At 46.4% G+C, this 27,101-nt stretch overlaps 1 protein-coding gene across 1 annotated transcript in view; it reads left to right on the top strand.

Moving 5' to 3' along the window:
- Positions 1-27,101, top strand: part of LOC118375531 (schwannomin-interacting protein 1-like) — a 386,524-nt gene that overhangs the window by 236,976 nt on the left and 122,447 nt on the right. The gene's annotated exons all lie outside the window — the stretch shown is intronic.

Below are 27,101 nucleotides of genomic sequence, written 5' to 3'. Positions count from 1 at the left end.
TCCCTCCCAATTCAATTCAATTCAATTCAAGGGCTTTATTGGCATGGGAAACATGTGTTAACATTGCCAAAGCAAGTGATGTAGACAACATACAAAGTGAATATATAAAGTGAAAAACAACAAAAATTAACAGTAAACATTACACATACAGAAGTTTCAAAACAGTAAAGACATTACAAATGTCATATTATATAAATATATAAATATATATATATATATATATATATATATATATATATATATACAATGTACAAATAGCTAAAGGACACAAGATAAAATAAATAAGCATAAATATGGGTTGTATTTACAATGGTGTTTGTTCTTCACTGGTTGCCCTTTTCTCGTGGCAACAGGTCACAAATCTTGCTGCTGTAATGGAACACTGTGGTATTTCACCCAGTAGATATGGGAGTTTTTCAAAATTGGATTTGTTTTCGAATTCTTTGTGGATCTGCGTAATCTGGGGGAAATATGTCTCTCTAATATGGTCATACATTGAGGTTAGGAAGTGCAGCTCAGTTTCCACCTCATTTTGTGGGCAATGAGCACATAGCCTGTCTTCTCTTGAGAGCCATGTCTGCCTACGGCGGCCTTTCTCAATAGCAAGGCTATGCTCACTGAGTCTGTACATAGTCAAAGCTTTCCTTCATTTTGGGTTAGTCACAGTGGTCAGGTATTCTGCCGCTGTGTACTCTCTGTGTAGGGCCAAATAGCATTCTAGTTTGCTCTGTTTTTTTGTTAATTCTTTCCAACTTTTTGTTTTCTCATGATTTGGTTGGGTCTAATTGTGCTGTTGTCCGGGGCTCTGTAGGGTGGGTTTGTGTTTGTGAACAGAGCCTCAGGACCAGCTTGCTTAGGGGACTCTTCTCCAGGTTCATCTCTCTGTAGGTGATGGCTTTGTTATGGAAGGTTTGTGAATCGCTTCCTTTTAGGTGGTTGTAGAATTTAACGTCTCTTTTCTGGATTTTGATAATTAGTGGGTATCGGCCTAATTCTGCTCTGCATGCATTATTTGGTGTTTTACGTTGTACACGGAGGATATTTTTGCAGAATTCTGCATGCAGAGTCTCAATTTGGTGTTTGTCCCATTTTGTGAAGTCTTGGTTGGTGAGCGGACCCCAGACCTCACAACCATAAAGGGCAATGGGCTCTATGACTGATTCAAGTATTTTTAGCCAAATCCTAATTGGTATGTCGAATTTTATGTTTCTTTTGATGGCATAGAATGCCCTTCTTGCCTTGTCTCTCAGATCGTTCACAGCTTTGTAGAAGTTACCTGTGGCGCTGATGTTTAGGCCAAGGTATGTATAGTTTTTGTGTGCTCTAGGGCAACAGTGTCTAGATGGAATTTGTATTTGTGGTCCTGGTGACTGGACCTTTTTGGAACACCATTATTTTGGTCTTACTGAGATTTACTGTCAGGGCCCAGGTCTGACAGAATCTGTGCATAAGATCTAGGTGCTGCTGTAGGCCCTCCTTGGTTGGTGACAGAAGCACCAGATCATCAGCAAACAGCAGACATTTGACTTCGGATTCTAGCAGGGGGAGGCCGGGTGCTGCAGACTTTTCTAGTGCCCGCGCCAATTCGTTGATATATATGTTGAAGAGGGTGGGGCTTAAGCTGCATCCCTGTCTAACCCCACGACCCTGTGTGAAGAAATGTGTGTTTTTTGCCAATTTTAACCGCACACTTGTTGTTTGTGTACATGGATTTTATAATGTCATATGTTTTACCCCCAACACCACTTTCCATCAGTTTGTATAGCAGACCCTCATGCCAGATTGAGTCGAAGGCTTTTTTGAAATCAACAAAGCATGAGAAGACTTTGCCTTTGTTTTGGTTTGTTTGGTTGTCAATTAGGGTGTGCAGGGTGAATACATGGTCTGTTGTACGGTAATTTGGTAAAAAGCCAATTTGACATTTGCTCAGTACATTGTTTTCATTGAGGAAATGTACGAGTCTGCTGTTAATAATAATGCAGAGGATTTTCCCAAGGTTACTGTTAACACATATTCCACGGTAGTTATTGGGGTCAAATTTGTCTCCACTTTTGTGGATTGGGGTGATCCGTCCTTGGTTCCAAATATTGGGGAAGATGCCAGAGCTAAGTATGATGTTAAAGAGTTTTAGTATAGCCAATTGGAATTTGTTGTCTGTATATTTGATCATTTCATTGAGGATACCATCGACACCACAGGCCTTTTTGGGTTGGAGGGTTTTTATTTTGTCCTGTAACTCATTCAATGTAATTGGAGAATCCAGTGGGTTCTGGTAGTCTTTAATAGTTGATTCTAATATCTGTATTTGATCATGTATATGTTTTTGCTCTTTATTCTTTGTTATAGAACCAAAAAAGATTGGAGAAGTGGTTTACCCAGACATCTCCATTTTGGATAGATAATTCTTTGTTGTTTGTTTAGTGTTTTCCAATTTTCCCAGAAGTGGTTAGAGTCTATGGATTCTTCAATTGCATTGAGCTGATTTCTGACATGCTGTTCCTTCTTTTCCGTAGTGTATTTCTGTATTGTTTTAGTGATTCACCATAGTGGAGGCGTAGACTCATGTTTTCTGGGTCTCTATGTTTTTGGTTGGACAGGTTTCTCAATTTCTTTCTTAGATTTTTGCATTCTTCATCAAACCATTTGTCATTATTGTTAATTTTCTTCGGTTTTCTATTTGAGATTTTTAGATTTGATAGGGAAGCTGAGAGGTCAAATATACTGTTAAGATTTTCTACTGCCAAGTTTACACCTTCACTATTACAGTGGAACGTTTTGCCCAGGAAATTGTCTAAAAGGGATTGAATTTGTTGTTGCCTAATTGTTTTTTGGTAGGTTTCCAAACTGCATTCCTTCCATCTATAGCATTTCTTAATGTTACTCAGTTCCTTTGGCTTTGATGCCTCATGATTGAGTATTGCTCTGTTTAAGTAGACTGTGATTTTGCTGTGGTCTGATAGGGGTGTCAGTGGGCTGACTGTGAACGCTCTGAGAGATTCTGGGTTGAGGTCAGTGATAAAGTAGTCTACAGTACTACTGCCAAGAGATGAGCTATAGGTGTACCTACCATAGGAGTCCCCTCGAAGCCTACCGTTGACTATGTACATACCCAGCGTGCGACAGAGCTGCAGGAGTTGTGACCCGTTTTTGTTGGTTATGTTGTCATAGTTGTGCCTAGGGGGGCATATGTGGGAGGGGATGCTGTCACCCTCTCTCTTTCTTCTCGACCCCTCTCACTCTCTTCTCTCCCTCCCTCTCTCTTTCTTCTCGTCCCCCTCTCACTCTCTTCTCTCCCTCCCTCTCGCTTTCTTTCTTTTTCTGTCTTTTGTGTCTTTAATTGGTTTGGCATTTTCTTCACTTCCCCAAAAGAGAAACCATCATTAAGCGGCTGTCCACTGAGTCGGCCAATAAAATATTATTTTATCTGGGGTCACCATGGGGAAACAGAACAGCGACTGCCTGTCATTCCCATAGGTCAAAGGTCACCCTTCGACCATTTAATTTCCTCTCCATCTCCCTGACTTCCTCTTTCTTCCCCTTTCCATCCTGCATTCATTTCCTCAGTGCTGATTGGGCCTGACGAGGCCAAACAATCAGGTTGCATTTTACGTATCACTGCTCTCCCAGGCTCAAAGGTCAGCCATCAGAAAGGGAGATTATGGGATACCTTCACTTCACAGATTAAGCACCTGCTGATAGTTTCAGATCGTGAGGATGTTTCCTATGGATTATATGGTGTTATGTTGACATAGCGTTGCCTTAATGTCCCAGGTTGTGAGAACATCAAATCAAATCACTTTTTATTCGACACCTGCACTGAATACAACAGGGAAATGCTTACTTACGAGCTCTTAACCAACAATACAGTTTTAATAAAAATACGTGTTAAGAAAATATTACTAAATAAACTGAAGTAAAAAAAATAATAATACAAAATAAATAAATAAAGAAGAAAATAGAAAAATAACAAAAAATTAAAGACCAACAATACAATAACAGTAACAAGGATATATATACAGGGGGTACCGGTACAGAGTCAATGTGCGGGGTCAAAGGTTAGTTGAAGTAATTGAGGTAATACACTACCGTTCAACAGTTTGGGGTCACTTACAAATTTCCTTGTTTTTGAAAGAAAAACACTTTTTTTCCCATTAAAATAACATAAAAATGATCAGAAATACAGTGTAGACATTGTTAATGTTGTAAATGAATATTGTAGCTGGAATGTTTTATGGAATATCTACATAGGCGTACAGAGGCCCATTATCAGTCTCAATTTGATGTTTGTTTTTTTCAAAAACAAGGGCATTTCTAAGTGACCCCAAGCTTTTGAACGGTAGTGTACATGTAGGTAGAGGTAAAGTGACTATGCATAGATAATGAACAGAGAGTAGCAGCAGCTTAAAAATGTGTAGGTGGGTCAATGCAAATAGTCCGGGTAGCCATTTGATTAGCTAGCTATTCAGGAGTCGTATGGCTTGGGGGTAGAAGCTGTTAAAAAGCCTTTTGGACCTAGACTTGGCGCTCCGGTACCGCATGCCGTGCATTAGCAGAGACAACAGTCTATGACTGGGGTGGATGGAGTCTTTGGCAGTTTTTAGGGCCTTCCTCTGACACCGCCTAGTATAGAGATCCAGGATTGCATGAAGCTTGGGCCCAGTGATGTACTGGGCCATTCACACTACCCTCTGTAGTGCCTTGCGGTCGGAGGCTGAACAGTTGTCATACCAAGCGGTGATGCAACTGTAAAACCTTTTGAGGATCTGAGGACCCATGCCAAATCTTTTCAATCTCCTGAGGGGGAAAAGGTGTTGTCGTGCCCTCTTTACAACTGTCTTGGTGTGTTTGGACCATTCTGGTTTGTTGGTGATGTGGACACCAAGGAACTTGAAGCTCTCAACCTGTGGCACTACAGCCCTGTCGATGAGAATGGGGGTGTGCTCGGCCCTCCTTTTCCTGTAGTCCATGATCATCTACTTTGTCTTGATAATCTTGAGGGAGAGGTTGTTGTCCTGACACCACACTGCCAGGTGTCTGACCTCCTCCCTATAGGCTGTCTCATCATTGTCGGTGATCAGGCCTATCTCTTCAACTTAATGATGGTGTTGGAGTCATGAGTGAACGGAAGTACAGGAAGGGTCCTGAGAACGAACCCCTGAGGGGCCCCCGTGTTGAGGATCAGCGTGGCGGATGTGTTGTTACCTACCCTTACCACCTGGGGGCAGCCCGTCACGAAGTCCAGGATTCAGTTGCAGAGGGAGGTGTTTAGTCCCAGGGTCCTTAGCTTATGGATGAGCTTTGAATAGCATTCTCACTTAGGTGTTTCTTTTGTCCAGGTGGGAAAGGGCAGTGTGGAGTGCAATAGAGATTGCGTCATCTGTGGATCTGTTGGGGCGGTATGCAAATTGAAGTGGGTCTAGGGTTTCTGGGATAATGCTGTTGATGTGAGCCATAACCAGCCTTTCAAAGAACTTCATGGCAACAAATGTGAGTGCTACGGGTCTCTTGTCTCTTGTCACCTTGGTGTTCTTGGGCATAGGGACTATGGTGGTCTACTTGAATGTTGGTATTAATGACTCAGTCAGAACAGGTTGAAAATGTCATTGAAGACACTTGCCAGTTGGTCAGCGCATGCTCGGAGTACACGTCCTGGTAATCCACCTGGCCCTGCGGCCTTGTGAATGTTGACCTGTTTAGAGGTCTTACTCACATCAGCTACGGAGAGCGTGATCACACAGTCATCCAGAACAGCTGGTGCTCTCATGCATGCTTCAGTGTTGCTTGCCTCGAAGCGCACATTGAAGTCATTTAGCACGTCTGTTAGGCTTGTGTCATTGGGCAGCTCGCGTGGCTGTGCTTCCCTTTGTAGTCCGTAATAGAGAGGGAGAGGGAATGAATGCAAAATAATTTGCAAAATAACGTGCTTTTGTTATGTTGCTATAATGTTGCTGTAACGTTATTGTGAGGTTGTGGGAGTGTTTTTCCTATTAATTAAGGCAGTGGATCCTCTACAGTCACAGTGGATCATCTACAGTCACATTGGATCATCTACCGTCACATTGGATCCTCTACAGTCACATTGGATCATCTACCGTCACATTGGATCCTCTACAGTCACATTGGATCATCTACAGTCACATTGGATCATCTACCGTCACATTGGATCCTCTACAGTCACATTGGATCCTCTACAGTCACATTGGATCCTCTACAGTCACATTGGATCATCTACCGTCACATTGGATCCTCTACCGTCACATTGGATCATCTACCGTCACATTGGATCATCTACAGTCACATTGGATCCTCTACCGTCACATTGGATCCTCTACAGTCACATTGGATCCTCTACAGTAACATTGGATCATCTACCGTCACATTGGATCCTCTACAGTCACAGTGGATCATCTACAGTCACATTGGATCATCTACCGTCACATTGGACCCTCTACATTCACATTGGATCCTCTACAGTCACATTGGATCCTCTACAGTCACATTGGATCCTCTACAGTCACATTGGATCATCTACCGTCACATTGGATCCTCTACAGTCACATTGGATCATCTACAGTCACATTGGATCCTCTACCGTCACATTGGATCCTCTACAGTCACATTGGATCATCTACCGTCACATTGGATCATCTACCGTCACATTGGATCCTCTACAGTCACATTGGATCCTCTACAGTCACATTGGATCATCTACCGTCACATTGGATCCTCTACAGTCACATTGGAACCTCTACAGTGACATTGGACCCTCTACAGTCACATTGGATCCTCTACAGTCACATTGGATCATCTACAGTCACATTGGATCATCTACAGTCACATTGGATCATCTACCGTCACATTGGATCCTCTACAGTCACATTGGATCATCTACCGTCACATTGGATCCTCTACAGTCACATTGGATCATCTACCGTCACATTGGATCCTCTACAGTCACATTGGATCATCTACCGTCACATTGGATCCTCTATTGGATCATCTACAGTCACATTGGATCATCTACCGTCACATTGGATCCTCTACAGTCACATTGGATCATCTACCGTCACATTGGATCCTCTACAGTCACATTGGATCCTCTACAGTCACATTGGATCCTCTACAGTCACATTGGATCCTCTACAGTCACATTGGATCATCTACCGTCACATTGGATCCTCTACAGTCACATTGGATCCTCTACAGTCACATTGGATCCTCTACAGTCACATTGGATCATCTACAGTCACATTGGATCCTCTACAGTCACATTGGATCCTCTACAGTCACATTGGATCATCTACCGTCACATTGGATCCTCTACAGTCACATTGGATCCTCTACAGTCACATTGGATCATCTACAGTCACATTGGATCCTCTACAGTCACATTGGATCCTCTACAGTCACATTGGATCCTCTACAGTCACATTGGATCCTCTACCGTCACATTGGATCCTCTACAGTCACATTGGATCCTCTACAGTCACATTGGATCCTCTACAGTCACATTGGATCATCTACAGTCACATTGGATCCTCTACAGTCACATTGGATCATCTACAGTCACATTGGATCCTCTACAGTCACATTGGATCATCTACAGTCACATTGGATCATCTACCGTCACATTGGATCATCTACCGTCACATTGGATCCTCTACAGTCACATTGGATCCTCTACAGTCACATTGGATCATCTACCGTCACATTGGATCCTCTACAGTCACATTGGATCCTCTACAGTCACATTGGATCATCTACAGTCACATTGGATCCTCTACAGTCACATTGGATCATCTACCGTCACATTGGATCCTCTACAGTCACATTGGATCCTCTACAGTCACAGTGGATCCTCTACAGTCACAGTGGATCATCTACAGTCACATTGGATCATCTACCGTCACATTGGATCCTCTACAGTCACATTGGATCCTCTACAGTCACATTGGATCCTCTACAGTCACATTGGATCCTCTACAGTCACATTGGATCCTCTACAGTCACATTGGATCATCTACCGTCACATTGGATCCTCTACAGTCACATTGGAACCTCTACAGTGACATTGGACCCTCTACAGTCACATTGGATCCTCTACAGTCACATTGGATCATCTACAGTCACATTGGATCATCTACCGTCACATTGGATCATCTACAGTCACATTGGATCCTCTACAGTCACATTGGATCCTCTACACTCACATTGGATCCTCTACCGTCACATTGGATCCTCTACAGTCACATTGGATCCTCTACAGTCACATTGGATCATCTACCGTCACATTGGATCCTCTACAGTCACAGTGGATCATCTACAGTCACATTGGATCATCTACCGTCACATTGGATCCTCTACCGTCACATTGGATCCTCTACAGTCACATTGGATCCTCTACAGTCACATTGGATCATCTACCGTCACATTGGATCCTCTACAGTCACATTGGATCATCTACAGTCACATTGGATCCTCTACAGTCACATTGGATCATCTACCGTCACATTGGATCCTCTACAGTCACATTGGATCATCTACCGTCACATTGGATCATCTACAGTCACATTGGATCATCTACCGTCACATTGGATCCTCTACCGTCACATTGGATCATCTACCGTCACATTGGATCCTCTACCGTCACATTGGATCCTCTACCGTCACATTGGATCCTCTACCGTCACATTGGATCATCTACCGTCACATTGGATCCTCTACAGTCACAGTGGATCATCTACAGTCACATTGGATCATCTACCGTCACATTGGATCCTCTACAGTCACATTGGATCCTCTACAGTCACATTGGATCATCTACCGTCACATTGGATCCTCTACAGTGACATTGGACCCTCTACAGTCACATTGGATCCTCTACAGTCACATTGGATCCTCTACAGTCACATTGGATCCTCTACAGTCACATTGGATCATCTACCGTCACATTGGATCATCTACCGTCACATTGGATCATCTACAGTCACATTGGATCCTCTACCGTCACATTGGATCCTCTACCGTCACATTGGATCCTCTACAGTCACATTGGATCATCTACCGTCACATTGGATCATCTACAGTCACATTGGATCATCTACCGTCACATTGGATCATCTACCGTCACATTGGATCATCTACCGTCACATTGGATCATCTACCGTCACATTGGATCCTCTACAGTCACATTGGATCATCTACCGTCACATTGGATCCTCTACAGTCACATTGGATCATCTACAGTCACATTGGATCATCTACCGTCACATTGGATCATCTACCGTCACATTGGATCATCTACCGTCACATTGGATCCTCTACAGTCACATTGGATCCTCTACCGTCACATTGGATCATCTACCGTCACATTGGATCATCTACAGTCACATTGGATCATCTACCGTCACATTGGATCCTCTACAGTCACATTGGATCCTCTACAGTCACATTGGATCATCTACCGTCACATTGGATCATCTACCGTCACATTGGATCATCTACCGTCACATTGGATCCTCTACAGTCACATTGGATCCTCTACAGTCACATTGGATCCTCTACAGTCACATTGGATCATCTACCGTCACATTGGATCCTCTACCGTCACATTGGATCCTCTACCGTCACATTGGATCCTCTACAGTAACATTGGATCATCTAACGTCACATTGGATCCTCTACAGTCACAGTGGATCATCTACAGTCACATTGGATCATCTACCGTCACATTGGACCCTCTACATTCACATTGGATCCTCTACAGTCACATTGGATCCTCTACAGTCACATTGGATCATCTACCGTCACATTGGATCCTCTACAGTCACATTGGATCCTCTACAGTCACATTGGATCATCTACAGTCACATTGGATCCTCTACAGTCACATTGGATCCTCTACCGTCACATTGGATCATCTACAGTCACATTGGATCCTCTACAGTCACATTGGATCCTCTACAGTCACATTGGATCATCTACCGTCACATTGGATCCTCTACAGTCACATTGGATCATCTACAGTCACATTGGATCATCTATCACTTAGCCCTCCTCTTCCCTCTTACACGATCACTTTCCCACTAGCGTTCTCTTTCTCTCTCTCTCTCTCTCTCGCTTTCTCTCTCTCTCTTTCTCATTCATTATTTTGCATTCATTCCCTCTCCCTCTCCAACCTCTCCCTCTCTCTCCCTGTCTCTCTCAGGTCCAGGCCCAGGCTGTGTTCAGTAGCAGCTCGTTAGTGTAATATATATGGTGCAGTCCAGTGATTAGAAGGCCAGGGCAGGACAGGTGGTTTCACATGTCAGCCAGTGTAACACAGTACTGCTCAAGGTGCTACAGACTTTACTGGAGCTTTGTGTCAGGACACCTAATCAATCCCAGGCCGGAGAGATTGATAAACCACTAAAAATAGTATTTCTGTCCTGCCTTCAGAGTGTAGTTTAAAGGTAGACTCAGCGGAATGACGATGCCAAGAGCAGCACCGGAGATATTGAGATGAGCGAGATGCAACACTTCGCTCTCACACATCACACACAGTATCTGCGCATTTTTGTATTTTTTTATTTCACCTTCATTTAACCAGGTTGGCCAGTTGAGAACAAGTTATCATTTACATTTGCGACCTGGCCAAGATAAAGCAAAGCAGTGCGACACAAACAACAACACAGAATTGCACATGGAATCAACAAACACACAGTCAATAATACAATAGAAAAAGTCTATATACAGTGTGTGTAAATAAGGGAGGTAAGGCAAGAAATAGGCCATAGTGGCGAAATAATTACAATATAGCAATTAAACACTGGAGTGACAGATGTGCAGTAGATGAGTGTGCAAGTAGAGATACTGGCTTGCAAAGGAGCAAAATAATTAAATAAATAACAGTATGGGGGATGAGGTAGTTGGATGGGCTATTTACAGATGAGCTGTGTACAGGTGCAGTCATCTGTGAGCTGCTCTGACAGCTGGTGCTTAAAGTTAGTGAGGGAGATATGAGTCTCCAGCTTCAGTGATTTTTGCAGTTCGTTCAAGTCATTGGCAGCAGAGAACTGGAAGGAAAGGCAACCAAAGGAGGAAATGGCTTTGGGGGTGACCAGTGAGATATACCTGCTGGAGAGCGTGCTACGGGTGGGTGCTGCTATGGTGACCAGTGAGCTGAGATAAGGCAGGGCTTTACCGAGCAAAGACTTATAGATTACCTGGAGCCAGTGGGTTTGGCGACGAATATGAAGCGAGGGCCAGCCAACGAGAGCATACAGGTCGCAGTGGTGGGTAGTGTATTGGGCTTTGGTGACAAAACGGATGGCACTGTGATAGACCGCATCCAATTTGTTGAGTAGAGTATTGGAGGCTATTTTGTAAATGACATCACCAAAGTCAAGGATCGGTAGGATAATCAGTTTTACGAGGGTATTTTTGGCAGTATGAGTGAAGGATGCTTTGTTGCGAAATAGGAAGCCGATTCTAGATTTAATTTTAGATTGGAGATGCTTAATGTGAGTCTGGAAGGAGAGTTTACAGTCTAACCAGACACCTAGGTATTTGTAGTTGTCCACATATTCTAAGTCAGAGCCGTCCAGAGTAGTGATGCTGGACGGGCGGGCAGGTGTCTGCATGTGCATGGGTTCGCTTCACACTGTTACAGCATGGTAGCCACGGGACCAAAACAGCGGAGAAGTTGAGCCTCGCTCTTCAACACTCTCAGTTGTTGCTGAAATTGTCCCACTATGTTGTTTACTTTCACTAAGTCCACCTTTAACTCAGGCTAATGAATTGAATGAGTTTAAGATTAGTGTGTGGGATGGTGGGGAGAGTTTTAGTGTGTGTTTCAGTTCATGTGTGTGTGAATGTGTATGGAATGTGTCTGTGCATAGTACACAGTACTAGTGGATGCATTAGGCAGGTAAGTTATTTACAAAGAGAGCCTGTTCCTTTATCACACGGCCACACGCACGCACGCACGCACGCACGCACGCACGCACGCACGCACGCACGCACGCACACACACACACACACACACACACACACACACACACACACACACACACACACACACACACACACACACACACACACACACACACACACACTTCTCTCCCCTCTCATACACGTACTGGCAAGCAGAATACTGAGAGTAGCCACCGCAGGCAACTCTTTTACCACCCCAACAATAACAATCCACCATCAGCATGATTCATCATCCAAGGGGCCCAGCTCAAAGCGGTGTGTGTGTGTGTGTGTGTGTGTGTGTGTGTGTGTGTGTGTGTGTGTGTGTGTGTGTGTGTGTGTGTGTGTGTGTGTGTGTGTGTGTGTGTGTGTGTGTGTGTGTGTGTGTGTAATCAGCCAGACCAAGGTTGTTAGGCCATGGAGGGAGGCACTGTATACATGGACTTTAGCAGGCCGTATATTATTATTTGTATTTTTTTATTTAACCTTTATTTAACAAGGCGAGTCAGTTAAGAACAATTTCTTATTTACAATGACGGCCTACACTGGCCAAACCCAGACGACGCTGGGACTCCCAATTCATGGCCGGGGAGTCCCATATCTAAAGGGGTAATACAACTGCATTCAAGACACGATTTTGAAATCTGAATTTTAAATAGCGTACAAACACATTATAAGTCTTACCTCTACTGTTTGCTCTATCCCAACCTCTAGTTCTCTCTCTCTCTCTCTCTCTCTCTCTCTCTCTCTCTCTCTCTCTCTCTCTCTCTCTCTCTCTCTCTCTCTCTCTCTCTCTCTCTCTCTCTCTCTCTCTCTCTCTCTCTCTCTCTCTCTCTCTCTCTCTCTCTCTCTCTCTCTCTCTCTCTCTCTCTGGGAGGGCTCCTATTAATGGCCTATGGCCCAGGGATACATATGGTTAATCAGTCCTAAATGAAGTTATCCATTAAGTGAACCCCCAGACTCCTCAGTGGCATGGCACCTACCGGTTAACCCCTCCCTCTGCCTGCCCCAGGGCATTCTTGGAGGAGGTTCTTGTGGGAGGGGGAGTGGAAAGTCAGATATTAGGAAAAATGAAGGATATAGGTAACGTTTGAATATGGGGTCACAGGGGATGAGAGGGTCCTTTGAGAGAGGGATGAGGAGAAAAGGGGAGAAAAGAAGGATGGAGGCAGGAGGTAGAGTTTGATTATGAGGTAACGAGGTGAGAGGGTCCTTTGAGAGAGGGATGAGGAGAAAAGGGGAGAAAAGAAGGATGGAGGCAGGAGGTAGAGTTTGATTATGAGGTAACGGGGATGAGAGGGTCCTTTGAGAGAGGGATGAGGAGAAAAGGGGAGAAAAGAAGGATGGAGGCAGGAGGTAGAGTTTGATTATGAGGTAACAGGGGATGAGAGGGTCCTTTGAGAGAGGGATGAGGAGAAAAGGGGAGAAAAGGAGGATGGAGGCAGGAGGTAGAGTTTGATTATGAGGTAACGAGGTGAGAGGGTCCTTTGAGAGAGGGATGAGGAGAAAAGGGGAGAAAAGGAGGATGGAGACAGGAGGTAGAGTTTGATTATGAGGTAACGAGGTGAGAGGGTCCTTTGAGAGAGGGATGAGGAGAAAAGGGGAGAAAAGGAGGATGGAGGCAGGAGGTAGAGTTTGATTATGAGGTAACGAGGTGAGAGGGTCCTTTGAGAGAGGGATGAGGAGAAAAGGGGAGAAAAGGAGGATGGAGACAGGAGGTAGAGTTTGATTATGAGGTAACGAGGTGAGAGGGTCCTTTGAGAGAGGGATGAGGAGAAAAGGGGAGAAAAGGAGGATGGAGGCAGGAGGTAGAGTTTGATTATGAGGTAACGAGGTGAGAGGGTCCTTTGAGAGAGGGATGAGGAGAAAAGGGGAGAAAAGGAGGATGGAGACAGGAGGTAGAGTTTGATTATGAGGTAACGAGGTGAGAGGGTCCTTTGAGAGAGGGATGAGGAGAAAAGGGGAGAAAAGGAGGATGGAGGCAGGAGGTAGAGTTTGATTATGAGGTAACGAGGTGAGAGGGTTCTCTGAGAGGGAGAATAAAAGAAAGAAGGGAAAGAAGTAAAGGAGGTTGGACAAGAGGGGAAACCAGACATCTGCCTGTGTGTGTTCTCCCAACGCTGCAACGTTGCGTCACAGCGAGATGGTCCCTCTCTGAATATTTCACACATCCGCCTAATGCTCTTTCCATAATAAATGGATCTGCACCTCTGCGCTCTACTTCTCTCTCCTCCTCCTCTACCTCCTCCTCCTCTTTCCTCAGTTTCTTTCCTTCTCCTCTCTCTGTCTCTCCATTTCTTTCCCTCTATCCCTCCTTTTCTTTCTTTAATCCAGTGCCTGTGCTGTGCTGTGCTGTGAGGCGCAGCCCCCTTGTGCAGTAATGGCTCTGAAAGATGCATGTGATGTAATCCAAACAGACTCCCACTCTCAAGGTGTCAGGGATGCCATCCTCCAACCCCCTGTGGACACAGGGCTTATCCCCCTCCCTTCCCCTGGCCCCTCCCCCTTCCATCTGCACTACAGAGAGAGAAGAAAGCCCTCGTTGAACTATTTACTTCCTGTTTCTCTTCACGTCTTTGTTCTCCTTTAGCCTAACAACATGGCCACTTCAGAACCTTAGTTGATTCCAAACCCTCTCTCTGGGTTGTGAATGTGGCCTAACTTTAACTCTGGTCTCTTTCATATTCCAATGTCATATTCCCAATGTGTTTGTGACCAAGCGTGTAAAACTAAAGATGAATACCATTTCCCTGTTTTACCCCAAATGGACGATAAAGCTTTTGAACTTGAACTTTGAACTCTGTTGCACCGCGGGGGAGCCACCAGGTGTTTCAGTAGATCAAAGGCTGTTGAGTGACGGTGAACTTTTGTACCTTTAGATATCAGTGCTCAGAGCCCTCCCTCTGACTCAACCTCATCTCGGTAGCTGTCAGTAATTCTCCCTGAGCCGACAGTGATGAGGAACAGTGATGAGGAACAGTGATGAGGAACAGTGATGTGTGCAGCATGTGTTCTCAGCCATAGGGCATTACTGAAAGACCCACAGTACAAGGCCTCTGTCAAATCAATTTGTTACCATGCCCCATACTATAATGAGAAAGGGAGGACGAGAGGAAAACATGGAGAAAGAGAGGGATAACAAATAAGGAGAATCAGAGAATGAGAAAGAAAAATACCAATGAGAGAGAATCGGTGATTTGATGGAATGACAGGTCAACAACACCCAGCACTCTACCTCTAAGGAGAGAAATGTAAACCGTTTAACCCTTCATAGTACACTGGTGTATCAACAGCAAAGCATGCCTCTCTTTTACACTGTCTGTTGTGTATAATGCATTTGCTGGCAGAGAATTAGTCTCACAAATGCATAGCTACACTATCTCTGTGTGTTGTCGTTCTCTCTGTCTCTCTCTCATCTCTCTCTCTCTCCTTCCTCCCTTGTTCTCCCTTCTTCACGCTATTTGTAGATTTCTGTCAGTAAATCTAACTGCTCAGTTTTGATATTTTTCAAACTCTTGACTTTTATTGTTTTAATGTTTTGAACTTGATGTTCCGAAGCGAGAGTGGGCGGATGTGCGTGTGTACGTACATCTCTGTGTGTTATCAGATGGAGATTGTTTATTCCTTTTACTATCATTTTCTCTCAACAGTCATATTGTTGGGAAAGGTAAATGCTCAGTTTATAATGCTTTTCTGTCAACAGTTGGTGGCGGTATTGTTAAGTAGAAACACATTAAGTACGGTCTGGGCCATGTGTGTAAGTGGGTCATCATTGACATTGGCCCAGTTCTTTTGCCCAGCAGTAAATGTGGAATTATGTTGGTGTAATCTAGCTGAGTGACATCACTGTTCCATGGTTTGAGGTTGAGACACGGGCCTGGTGTTTGGGCTGGGGGTAAGTGGATTAGGTTGGGACATGGGGCTGGTGTTTGGAATGGGAGTAAGTGGATCAGGTTGGGACATGGGGCTGGTGTTTGGAATGGGGGTAAGTGGATCAGGTTGGGACATGGGGCTGGTGTTTGGAATGAGGGTAAGTGGATGAGGTTGAGACATGGGGCTGGTGTTTGGGCTGGGGGTAAGTGGATGAGGTTGGGACATGGGGCTGGTGTTTGGAATGGGGGTAAGTGGATGAGGTTGAGAAATGGGGCTGGTGTTTGGGCTGGGGGTAAGTGGATGAGGGTGAGACATGGGGCTGGTGTTTTGAATGGGGGTAAGTGGATTAGGTTGGGACATGGGGCTGGTGTTTGGAATGGGGGTAAGTGGGTGAGGTTGAGACATGGGGCTGGTGTTTGGGCTGGGAGTAAGTGGATGAGGTTGGGACATGGAGATGGTGTTTGGAATGGAGGTAAGTGGATGAGGTTGAGAAATGGGGCTGGTGTTTGGGCTGGGGGTAAGTGGATGAGGTTGGGACATGGGGCTGGTGTTTGGGCTGGGGGTAAGTGGATTAGGTTGGGACATGGGGCTGGTGTTTGGAATGGGGGTAAGTGGATGAGGTTGAGACTTGGGGCTGGTGTTTGGGCTGGGAGTAAGTGGATGAGGTTGAGACATGGGGCTGGTGTTTGGGCTGGGGGTAAGTGGATCGGGTTGGGACATGGGGCTGGTGTTTGGAATGGGGGTAAGTGGATGAGGTTGAGACATGGGGCTGGTGTTTGGGCTGGGGGTAAGTGGATGAGGGTGAGACATGGGGCTGGTGTTTTGAATGGGGGTAAGTGGAAGAGGTTGAGACATGGGCCTGGTGTTTGGGCTGTGGGTAAGTGGATGAGGTTGGGACATGGGGCTGGTGTTTGGAATGGGGGTAAGTGGATGAGGTTGAGACATGGGGCTGGTGTTTGGGCTGGGGGTAAGTGGATGAGGTTGGGACATGGGGCTGGTGTTTGGAATGGGGGTAAGTGGATTAGGTTGGGACATGGGGCTGGTGTTTGGAATGGGGGTAAGTGGGTGAGGTTGAGACATGGGGCTGGTGTTTGGGCTGGGGGTAAGTGGATGAGGTTGGGACATGGGGCTGGTGTTTGGGCTGGGGGTAAGTGGATTAGGTTGGGACATGGGGCTGGTGTTTGGAATGGGGGTAAGTGGATGATGTTGAGACTTGGGGCTGGTGTTTGGGCTGGGGGTAAGTGGATGAGGTTGAGAAATGGGGCTGGTGTTTGGGCTGGGGGTAAGTGGATGAGGTTGGGACATGGGGCTGGTGTTTGGAATGGGGGTAAGTGGATGAGGTTGAGACATGGGGCTGGTGTTTGGGCTGGGGGTAAGTGGATGATGTTGAGACTTGGGGCTGGTGTTTGGGCTGGGGGTAAGTGGATGAGGTTGAGAAATGGGGCTGGTGTTTGGGCTGGGGGTAAGTGGATGAGGTTGGGACATGGGGCTGGTGTTTGGGCTGGGGGTAAGTGGATTAGGTTGGGACATGGGGCTGGTGTTTGGAATGGGGATAAGTGGATGAGGTTGAGACATGGGGCTGGTGTTTGGGCTGGGAGTAAGTGGATGAGGTTGAGACATGGGGCTGGTGTTTGGGCTGGGGGTAAGTGGATCAGGTTGGGACATGGGGCTGGTGTTTGGAATGGGGTGGTTGGGGGTAAGTGGATGAGACTCTGGGGAATAGCGGTCTGGGATGATGTTGCTCAGAGTCAACGTGAAACTGCTAATCCTAAAAGTGAACACACACACACAGAGAAAGACAGGACATACACGCAGGCAAAACACACACCCAGACATGACACATACCCAGACATGACACATACTCAGACAGGACACCTACCCAGACAGGACACACACCAAGGACACACCCAGACTGGACACACACCCCTCCCTTCCCCTTCCCTCTGCACTACAGAGAGAGAAGAAAGCCCTATTTTAGTTCCTGTTTCTCTAGTCACGTCTTTGCTTTCCTTTAGCCTAACAACATGGCCACTTTAGAACCTAGTTGATTCTAAACCCTCTCTGTCTGTGGAGACAGGACACACACATCAGACGGGACACACCCAGATAGGACACACACCCAGATAGGACACACACATCAGACAGGACACACCCAGACAGGACACACACATCAGACGGGACACACCTAGACAGGACACACACCCAGACAGGACACACACCCAGACAGGACACACACGTCAGACAGGACACACCCAGACAGGACACACACCCAGACATGACACATACCCAGACAGGACACACACCCAGGCAGGACACACACCCAGGCAGGACACACACCCAGGCAGGACACACACCCAGGCAGGACACGCCCAGGCAGAACACACACCCAGGCAAAACACACACCCAGGCAAAACACACACAGAGACAGGACAAACACCCAGACAGGATACACACCCAGGCAGAACTCACACCTAGACTAGACACACACCTAGACAGAACACACACCCAGGCAGGACACACACCCAGGCAGGACACACACCTAGGCAGGACACACACCCAGACATGACACACACCCAGGCAGGACACACACCCAGACAGGCAGGATACACACCCAGACAGGACACATACCCAGGCAGAACACACACCTAGACAGAACAGACACACAGACAGAACAGACACCAAGGCAGGACACACACAACACATTCAGACAGGACAGAAACACACACATACACTTTGGCAGGACACACACCCATAGATATAGTACACAAGTGGATGAGCACTCAAACAAACATGAACATGAACACACAAGATGCACACACACGCCATAAATACACTCACACATACTACAGTACGCCCAAACTAAAGCAGGATATTTGGGTCAAGCGGTGGGATTGTGACTGGCTCTGGCTCAGTGGATGTCCTGCATTTGAGTTGCTGCTGATTTTTACCAGATTGGATTTTGGCCTCTCATCTGCTAATGGCTGGGCACTGAGCTAACATACTGTTTCTGACTGTCTGAGAGTGAGGTAGCCAGACTGGGCTGCCTCCACTCCTCTTCTCTACTCACTCTCACCATCTCTCTCTCCAGTCTACCCCGGTTAGTTTAGTAATGGGAGGCAGTTAGCCTGGCGGGTAAGAGCATTATCAGTAACCGAAAGTTTGCTGGATCGAATCCCCGAGTTGACAATGTAAAAATCTGTCGTTCTGCCCCTGAGCAAGGCAGTTAACCCATTGTTCCCCGGGCGCCGAAGACGTGGATGTTGATTAAGACAGCCTCCCGCACCTCTATGATTCAGAGGGGGTGGGTTAAATGCGAAAGACGCATTTCAGTTGATGCATTCAGTTGTACAACTGACTAGGTATCCTCCTTTCCCTTTCTAATGTCCCTCTCTTCCTCCTCTTTCATGACTTAGCTCACCTTTAGAAACTCCTTTACATTTGCCGGTTTCCCTTTCCCCTCTGCACAGGAACCCTAACTTTTCACTCTGACACTGACCTGTGAACTCTGCTAACGGAAGGGATAGCCACATCCTGTCTCAACAGCCTGAGTCAACTCCTCTTGCTGTTGAAACACACACAGACACACACACACACACACACAGACACACACGCAGTGCCCCCTCCCTTCATTCCAACGTTTCCTTGACAGGCATTTAAACCTCTCTGATAAACGCTAATGATATCTCGCTCTCTCTCTGTAATAGATTAATCAATGCTACTCTCTCGTCCAATCAGAGGGCTTTTCTGCCCTTAACTGATGTGGCAACGTCTCATCTCCATGGTAACGATCGGTCTGGCTTTGCAGCAACAGCGTTGATATAATGTTGTTATAGTGTTGGTGATTTTGTCATCGATTCCCACCGCATGGCTGAGGAGAGGAGAAGAGACAGTGGCAAGCGCAGAGCCAGTGTCTGAAGATGAGGGGGTGAAGGAGGGAAGAGAGATGTGGAAGAGGGAAGTGAGGGAGGGAGGGAGAGAGACTGAACTGTCTACTGCAGAGAGGAGAGAGAGAGAGAGCTACAACAAACCTTTTTAGTTTATGTTTAGGGGTCGTATATCCAGAGCATCATGACATCAGGTTAACAGTCATTTATTGTTATCTAGTGTCTAACAAAACCCCAGAAGTAGTCCCCCTCTCCACTTGTCCCCCCTATCCAGTTGTCCCCTCCTCTCCAGTTGTCCCCCCCTCTCCAGTTGTCCCCTCCTCTCCAGTTGTCCCCTCCTCTCCAGTTGTCCCCCCCTCTCCAGTTGTCCCCCCTATCCAGTTGTCCCTCCTCTCCAGTTGTCCCCTCCTCTCCAGTTGTCCCCCCTCTCCACTTGTCCCTCCTATCCAGTTGTCCCCCTATCCAGTTGTCCCCCCTATCCAGTTGTCCCCCTCTCCAGTTGTCCCCTCCTCTCCAATTGTCCCCCTCTCCACTTGTCCCTCCTCTCCAGTTGTCCCCCCTCTCCAGTTGTCCCCCCCTCTCCACTTGTCCCTCCTCTCCACTTGTCCCTCCTCTCCAGTTGTCCCCCCTCTCCACTTGTCCCTCCTCTCCAGTTGTCCCCCCTCTCCACTTGTCCCTCCTCTCCAGTTGTCCCCCTCTCCACTTGTCCCTCCTCTCCACTTGTCCCTCCTCTCCAGTTGTCCCCCCCTCTCCACGTGTCCCTCCTCTCCACTTGTCCCTCCTCTCCAGTTGTCCCCCCCTCTCCACTTGTCCCTCCTCTCCAGTTGTCCCCCCTTTCCACTTGTCCCTCCTCTCCAGTTGTCCCCCCTCTCCACTTGTCCCTCCTCTCCAGTTGTCCCCCCCTCTCCACTTGTCCCTCCTCTCCACTTGTCCCTCCTCTCCAGTTGTCCCCCCTCTCCACTTGTCCCTCCTCTCCACTTGTCCCTCCTCTCCAGTTGTCCCCCCCTCTCCACTTGTCCCTCCTCTCCAGTTGTCCCCCCCTTTCCACTTGTCCCTCCTCTCCAGTTGTCCCCCCCTCTCCACTTGTCCCTCCTCTCCACTTGTCCCTCCTCTCCAGTTGTCCCCCCTTTACACTTGTCCCTCCTCTCCAGTTGTCCCCCCTTTCCACTTGTCCCTCCTCTCCAGTTGTCCCCCCCTCTCCACTTGTCCCTCCTCTCCAGTTGTCACCTCCTCTCCAGGTGCCCCCCCCCCTCTCCATTTGTCCCCCCTCTCCAGTTGTCCCCTCCTCTCCAGTTTCCCCCTCCTCTCCAGTTGTCCCTTCCTCTCCAGTTTTCCCCTCCTCTCCAGTTGTCCCTTCCTCTCCAGTTGTCCCTTCCTCTCCAGTTTTCCCTTCCTCTCCAGTTTTCCCCTCCTCTCCAGTTGTCCCTTCCTCTCCACTTGTCCCTCCTATCCAGTTGTCCCCCTATCCAGTTGTCCCCCTATCCAGTTGTCCCCCCTCTCCAGTTGTCCCCTCCTCTCCAGTTGTCCCCTCCTCTCCAATTGTCCCCCCTCTCCACTTGTCCCTCCTCTCCAGTTGTCCCCCTCTCCAGTTGTCCCCCCCTCTCCACTTGTCCCTCCTCTCCACTTGTCCCTCCTCTCCAGTTGTCCCCCCCTCTCCACTTGTCCCTCCTCTCCAGTTGTCCCCCCCTCTCCACTTGTCCCTCCTCTCCAGTTGTCCCCCCCTCTCCACTTGTCCCTCCTCTCCACTTGTCCCTCCTCTCCAGTTGTCCCCCCCTCTCCACGTGTCCCTCCTCTCCACTTGTCCCTCCTCTCCAGTTGTCCCCCTCTCCACTTGTCCCTCCTCTCCAGTTGTCCCCCCCTTTCCACTTGTCCCTCCTCTCCAGTTGTCCCCCCTCTCCACTTGTCCCTCCTCTCCAGTTGTCCCCCCTCTACCACTTGTCCCTCCTCTCCAGTTGTCCCCCCCTCTCCACTTGTCCCTCCTCTCCAGTTGTCCCCCTCTCCACTTGTCCCTCCTCTCCAGTTGTCCCCCCCTCTCCACTTGTCCCTCCTCTCCAGTTGTCCCCCCTCTCCACTTGTCCCTCCTTTCCAGTTGTCCCACCCTTTCCACTTGTCCCTCCTCTCCAGTTGTCCCCCCCTCTCCACTTGTCCCTCCTCTCCAGTTGTCCCCCCTCTCCACTTGTCCCTCCTCTCCACTTGTCCCTCCTCTCCAGTTGTCCCCCCTCTCCACTTGTCCCTCCTCTCCACTTGTCCCTCCTCTCCAGTTGTCCCCCTCTCCACTTGTCCCTCCTCTCCAGTTGTCCCCCCCTTTCCACTTGTCCCTCCTCTCCAGTTGTCCCCCCCTCTCCACTTGTCCCTCCTCTCCACTTGTCCCTCCTCTCCAGTTGTCCCCCCTTTACACTTGTCCCTCCTCTCCAGTTGTCCCCCCCTTTCCACTTGTCCCTCCTCTCCAGTTGTCCCCCCCTCTCCACTTGTCCCTCCTCTCCAGTTGTCACCTCCTCTCCAGGTGCCCCCCCTCTCCATTTGTCCCCCCTCTCCAGTTGTCCCCTCCTCTCCAGTTTCCCCCTCCTCTCCAGTTTTCCCTTCCTCTCCAGTTTTCCCCTCCTCTCCAGTTGTCCCTTCCTCTCCAGTTGTCACCCTCTCTCTGAGCAAAATACAGTTGAAGTCGGAAGTTTACATACACCATAGCCAAATACATTTAAACTCAGTTTTTCACAATTCCTGACATTTAATCCGAGTAAAAAGTCCCTGTCTTAGGTCACTTAGGTTCACCACTTTATTTTAAGAATGTGAAATGTCAGAATAATAGTAGAGAGAATCATTTATTTCAGCTTTTATTTATTTCATCACATTCCCAGTGGGTCAGAAGTTTACATACACTCAAATAGTATTTGATAGCGTTGCCTTTAAATTGTTTAACTTGGATTAAACATTTCAGATAGCCTTCCACAAGCTTCCCACAATAAGTTGGGTGAATTTTGGCACATTCCTCCTGGCAGAGCTGGTGTAACTGAGTCAGGTTTGTAGGCCTCCTTGCTCGCACACGCTTTTTCAGTCCACATATTTTCTATAGGATTGAGGTCAGGACTTTGTGATGGCCACTCCAATACCTTGACGTTGTTGTCTTTAAGCCATTTTGCCACAACTTTGGAAGTATGCTTGGGGTCATTGTCCATTTGGAAGACCCATTTCCGACCAAGTTTTAACTTCCTGACTGATGTCTTGAGATGTTGCTTCAATATATCCACATCATTTTCCTTCCTCATGGTGTCATCTATTTTGTGAAGTGCACCAGTTCCTCCTGCAGCAAAGTACCACCACAACATGATGCTGCCAACCCCGTGCTTCATGGTTGGAACGGTGTTCTTCGGCTTGCAAGCCTCCCCTTTTTCCTCCAAACATGACAATGGTCATTATGGCCAAACAGTTCTATTTTGTTTCATCAGACCAGAGGACATTTCTCCAAAAAGTACGATCTGTATCCCCATGTGCAGTTACAAACCGTAGTCTGGCTTTTTTTTGCCGGTTTTGGAGCAGTGGCTTCTTCCTTGCTGAGGGCCTTTCAGGTTATGTCGATATTGAACTTGTTTTACTGTGGATATGGATACTTGTTGTTCTGGGATTGATTTGCACTTTTCGCACCAAAGTATCTCTAGGAGCCATCATACCTGAGCGGTCTGCTTGGTCCCATGGTGTTTATACTTGCGTACTATTGTTTGTACAGATGAACGTGGTACCTTCAGGCATTTGGAAATTGCTCCCAAGGATGAACCAGACTTGTGGAGGTCTACAATTGACTCAAATTATGTCAATTAGCCTATCAAAAGCTTTTAAAGCCATGACATCATTTTCTGGAATTTTCCAAGCTGTTTAAATGTATGGTCTTCTTAGTGTATGTAAACTTCTGACCCACTGGAATTGTGATACAGTGAATTATAAGTGAAATAATCTGTCTGTAAACAATTGTTGGAAAAATGACAATTGTTGGAAAAATGAAATTTGTGGATTGGTTGAAAAACCAATTTTAATGACTCCAACCTAAGTGTATGTAAACTTCTGACTTCAACTGTATATATTGGAGAGAGATGGTGTTGGTGTGTGACAGAGTCTCTCCACTCTATCGCCTCTCCAGCTCCTGACAGAGCCCTGATGATGGGGCTGCTGGGCTGAGGTGATAGATCCACCGGCAGAGCTATTGATTATCTATAGCCATCACAGCAATACCAGGATGATGATGATGATGATGATGGTGAAGATGATGGAACTATGCTGGAGAGACACAAATTAATGTATAATAAAACAATGACACTTATTTGTTTAAACATTTTAAGGAGGACATTCTTAAAGTACACAAACTGCTGGTGTAATTACCGCGAGGAAGGAAAATGTAAATGAGAGTATGTGTGAGAGAATATTTTCGACATCTTACAGGCATTGTGATAATGAGCTAACTATCTTGTTCTTAAATTGCTTCAAGTTGGAGTGTTTGTGCTGTGGGTGGCCGATATAACCTTTGACCCTGTTTGTTTCTTGGTGAGATTAGATGCGGTGTTGAAGCTTTAGAGGAGCCTCACTGTGTCTTTGTGTCTGTATAACAGAGCAGGAGGTCAGAGAGATCAAGATTCTATCGCTACAGAGGTTTTCGTCCATGGAGAGATTCTTGCTTGATGTTGTGTCTCAGAGTATTTCTATTTCACCCTTTACTGTGCGGAAGGGAAATTGTATACAATGTATATATTTGATTCACTACTATTCAGCTTCTTCTGAGCAGTGAATAGTGGTATATATTTCTATTCTCGGATGAACGTTTGTGTGTGAGTGCATGTACTGTATGTTTCTCTTTGAGAGAGAGTGTGTTGGCCTCCTCTAATAAAAGTCCAACTAGTACACTGAGAGAGAAAAACTCAGGAATCGATCTCTGCATGCTGAACACTCCCCTCTCTCTTCCCGCTGTCATCCCACAGGAAAATGGAGAGAGAAAATGTTGGTTTATTCCCTCCTTTTTCTCTTCTCTGGCCTCTGCACGGTTGCCCCAGACAGCCCTGCAGTAATCCAGACCTCTGACACACACACACACACACACGCACGCACGCACGCACGCACACACACACACACACACACACACACACACACACACACACACACACACACACACACACACACACACACACACACACACACACACACACACACACACACACACACACACACACACACACACACACACACACACACACACACACACACACACACACACACACACACACACACACTCCTCTGAGTTAAGCAGCTCTAATATGTGGGGCGTAAGTCTTTTACAGCATGTTCAATATCACCACAACACAGGCATCCCCACTAATGAGTGAGTGAGTGAGTGAGTGAGTGAGTGAGTGAGTGAGTGAGTGAGTGAGTGAGTGAGTGAGTGAGTGAGTGAGTGAGTGAGTGAGTGAGTGAGTGAGTGAGTGAGTGAGTGAGTGAGTGAGTGAGTGAGTGAGTGAGTGAGTGAGTGAGTGAGTGAGTGAGTGAGAAAACACACAGACACAGTAGTGAGAACAGAGGACAGATAGAGTATGTGAGCACATTACCCTATAGCACACAGTTAGGTCTATGTCTCTAGACAGACAGACTGGAGATGTGTGCTAATATTTGACAGGTTGTCCATTGATCCATGAGTGTTTATTGAGGCGCTTCAGATTAAGTGCAGAGCCTCAGGACACAGTGGCACTGAGCAGAATGGGATTAGCATCAGCGCCAGGCTAGTTTAAACACACTGATGGTTCTGGATCAGTGTGCTTCTGTGGTTGGCTACTACGTTTGGATAGTTCTGCTATTTAGTAATTTTCTTCATTTAGTGTTAGCGATACAGCTAGGTCCCTTTACGTGTATCCAGTAGTGAGTTATGCCAAGAAATGACATAGAGGTTTTCACAGTGTATTGCTTGTCTCACCATAAATATGTTATAGGGTGACGTTAACTCATTCCAATACAGACTAACATGAGATATGGTAGAAATACGGAATAGTTGGCCAATTGGAGACAGGTTGTAGACCCTATGGAATCACATCATGTGGATGATGATCCATAGTGAGGTTAACTCTCCCTCCCACCTTCTCTCTCTCTGTCGCTCTCTCTTCCTGCACTCCTCTGACAAAGTCGGGGGTCTACTCCTAAAATACAGTGTATTCAGAAAGTATCCAGAACCCTTGACTTATAACACACTTTGTTGTGGAATAAGTCAAAGGGGGGTCTCACCAATCTACACACAATACCCCATAACGGCATGGTGAAAACATGTTTTTTTTTATGTTTGCATATGTATGAAAATGAATTACAGAAATGCAGTATCTAATTTACATAAGTATTCAAGCCCCTGGGTCAATATTTATTTAGAATCACCTTTGGTAGCGATCACAGAGACTTTCTGGATAAGTCTGTTGGAGCTTTGCACACCTGGATTCTACAACATTTGACCATTATTCTTTTCAAATGTGTTCAAGCTCTGTCTAATTGGTTGTTGATCATTGCTAGACAACCATTTTCAGGTCTTGCCATAGATTTCCTAGTAGATTTAAGTCAAAACTGTAACTCGGCCACTCAGGAACATTCCCTGTCTTCTTGGTAAGCAACTACAGTGTAGATTTGACCTTGTGTTTTTGGATATTGTCCTGCTGAAAGGTGAATTAATCTACCAGTGTCTGGTGGAAAGCAGACAGAAGCAGGTTTTCCTCTAGGATTTTGCCTGTGCTTAGCTCCATATATCCATATATTTTTTTATCCTGAAAAACTCCCCAGTCCTTAACGATTACAAGCATACACATAACATGATGCAGCCACCACTATCCTTGAAAATATGGAGAGTAGTACCCAGTAAGTGATTTGCCCCTAAATATGGCACTTTTAATTCAGGACAAAAAGTTTCTTGCTTTAGCACATTTTTTGCAGTATTACTTTAGTGCCTTGTTGCAAACAGGATGCATGTTATGAAATATTTGTATTCAATTCAGGCTTCTTTCTTTTCACTCTGTCAATACTAAGTTAGTATTGTGGAGTAACTACGCTTTTGTTGATCCATCCTCAGTTTTCTCCTATCACAGCCATTAAACTCTGTAACTGTTTTAAAGTCACCATTTGCTTCATGGTGAAATCCCTGAGCGGTTTCCTTCTTCTCCGGCTACTGAGTTAGGAAGGATGCCTGTATCTTTGTAGTGACTGGGTGTATTAATACACCATCCAAAGTGTAATGAATAACTTCACAATGCTCAAATGTCCGCTTTTTTTTAACCCATCCACCAATGCGAGGCATTGAATCTGTATTTGAAATTCACGACCTCACATAAAAATCATGTTGAACACTAATATAGCACAATAAGAGTTAGTCCATGCAACTTACTATGT

The sequence above is a fragment of the Oncorhynchus keta genome, chromosome 1 (genome assembly GCF_023373465.1).
Source record: "Oncorhynchus keta strain PuntledgeMale-10-30-2019 chromosome 1, Oket_V2, whole genome shotgun sequence".
Taxonomy (NCBI): Eukaryota; Metazoa; Chordata; class Actinopteri; order Salmoniformes; family Salmonidae; genus Oncorhynchus; species Oncorhynchus keta.
Note: the sequence above shows the minus strand (reverse complement) of the source record. Positions and strands in the feature narration are given on the sequence as shown.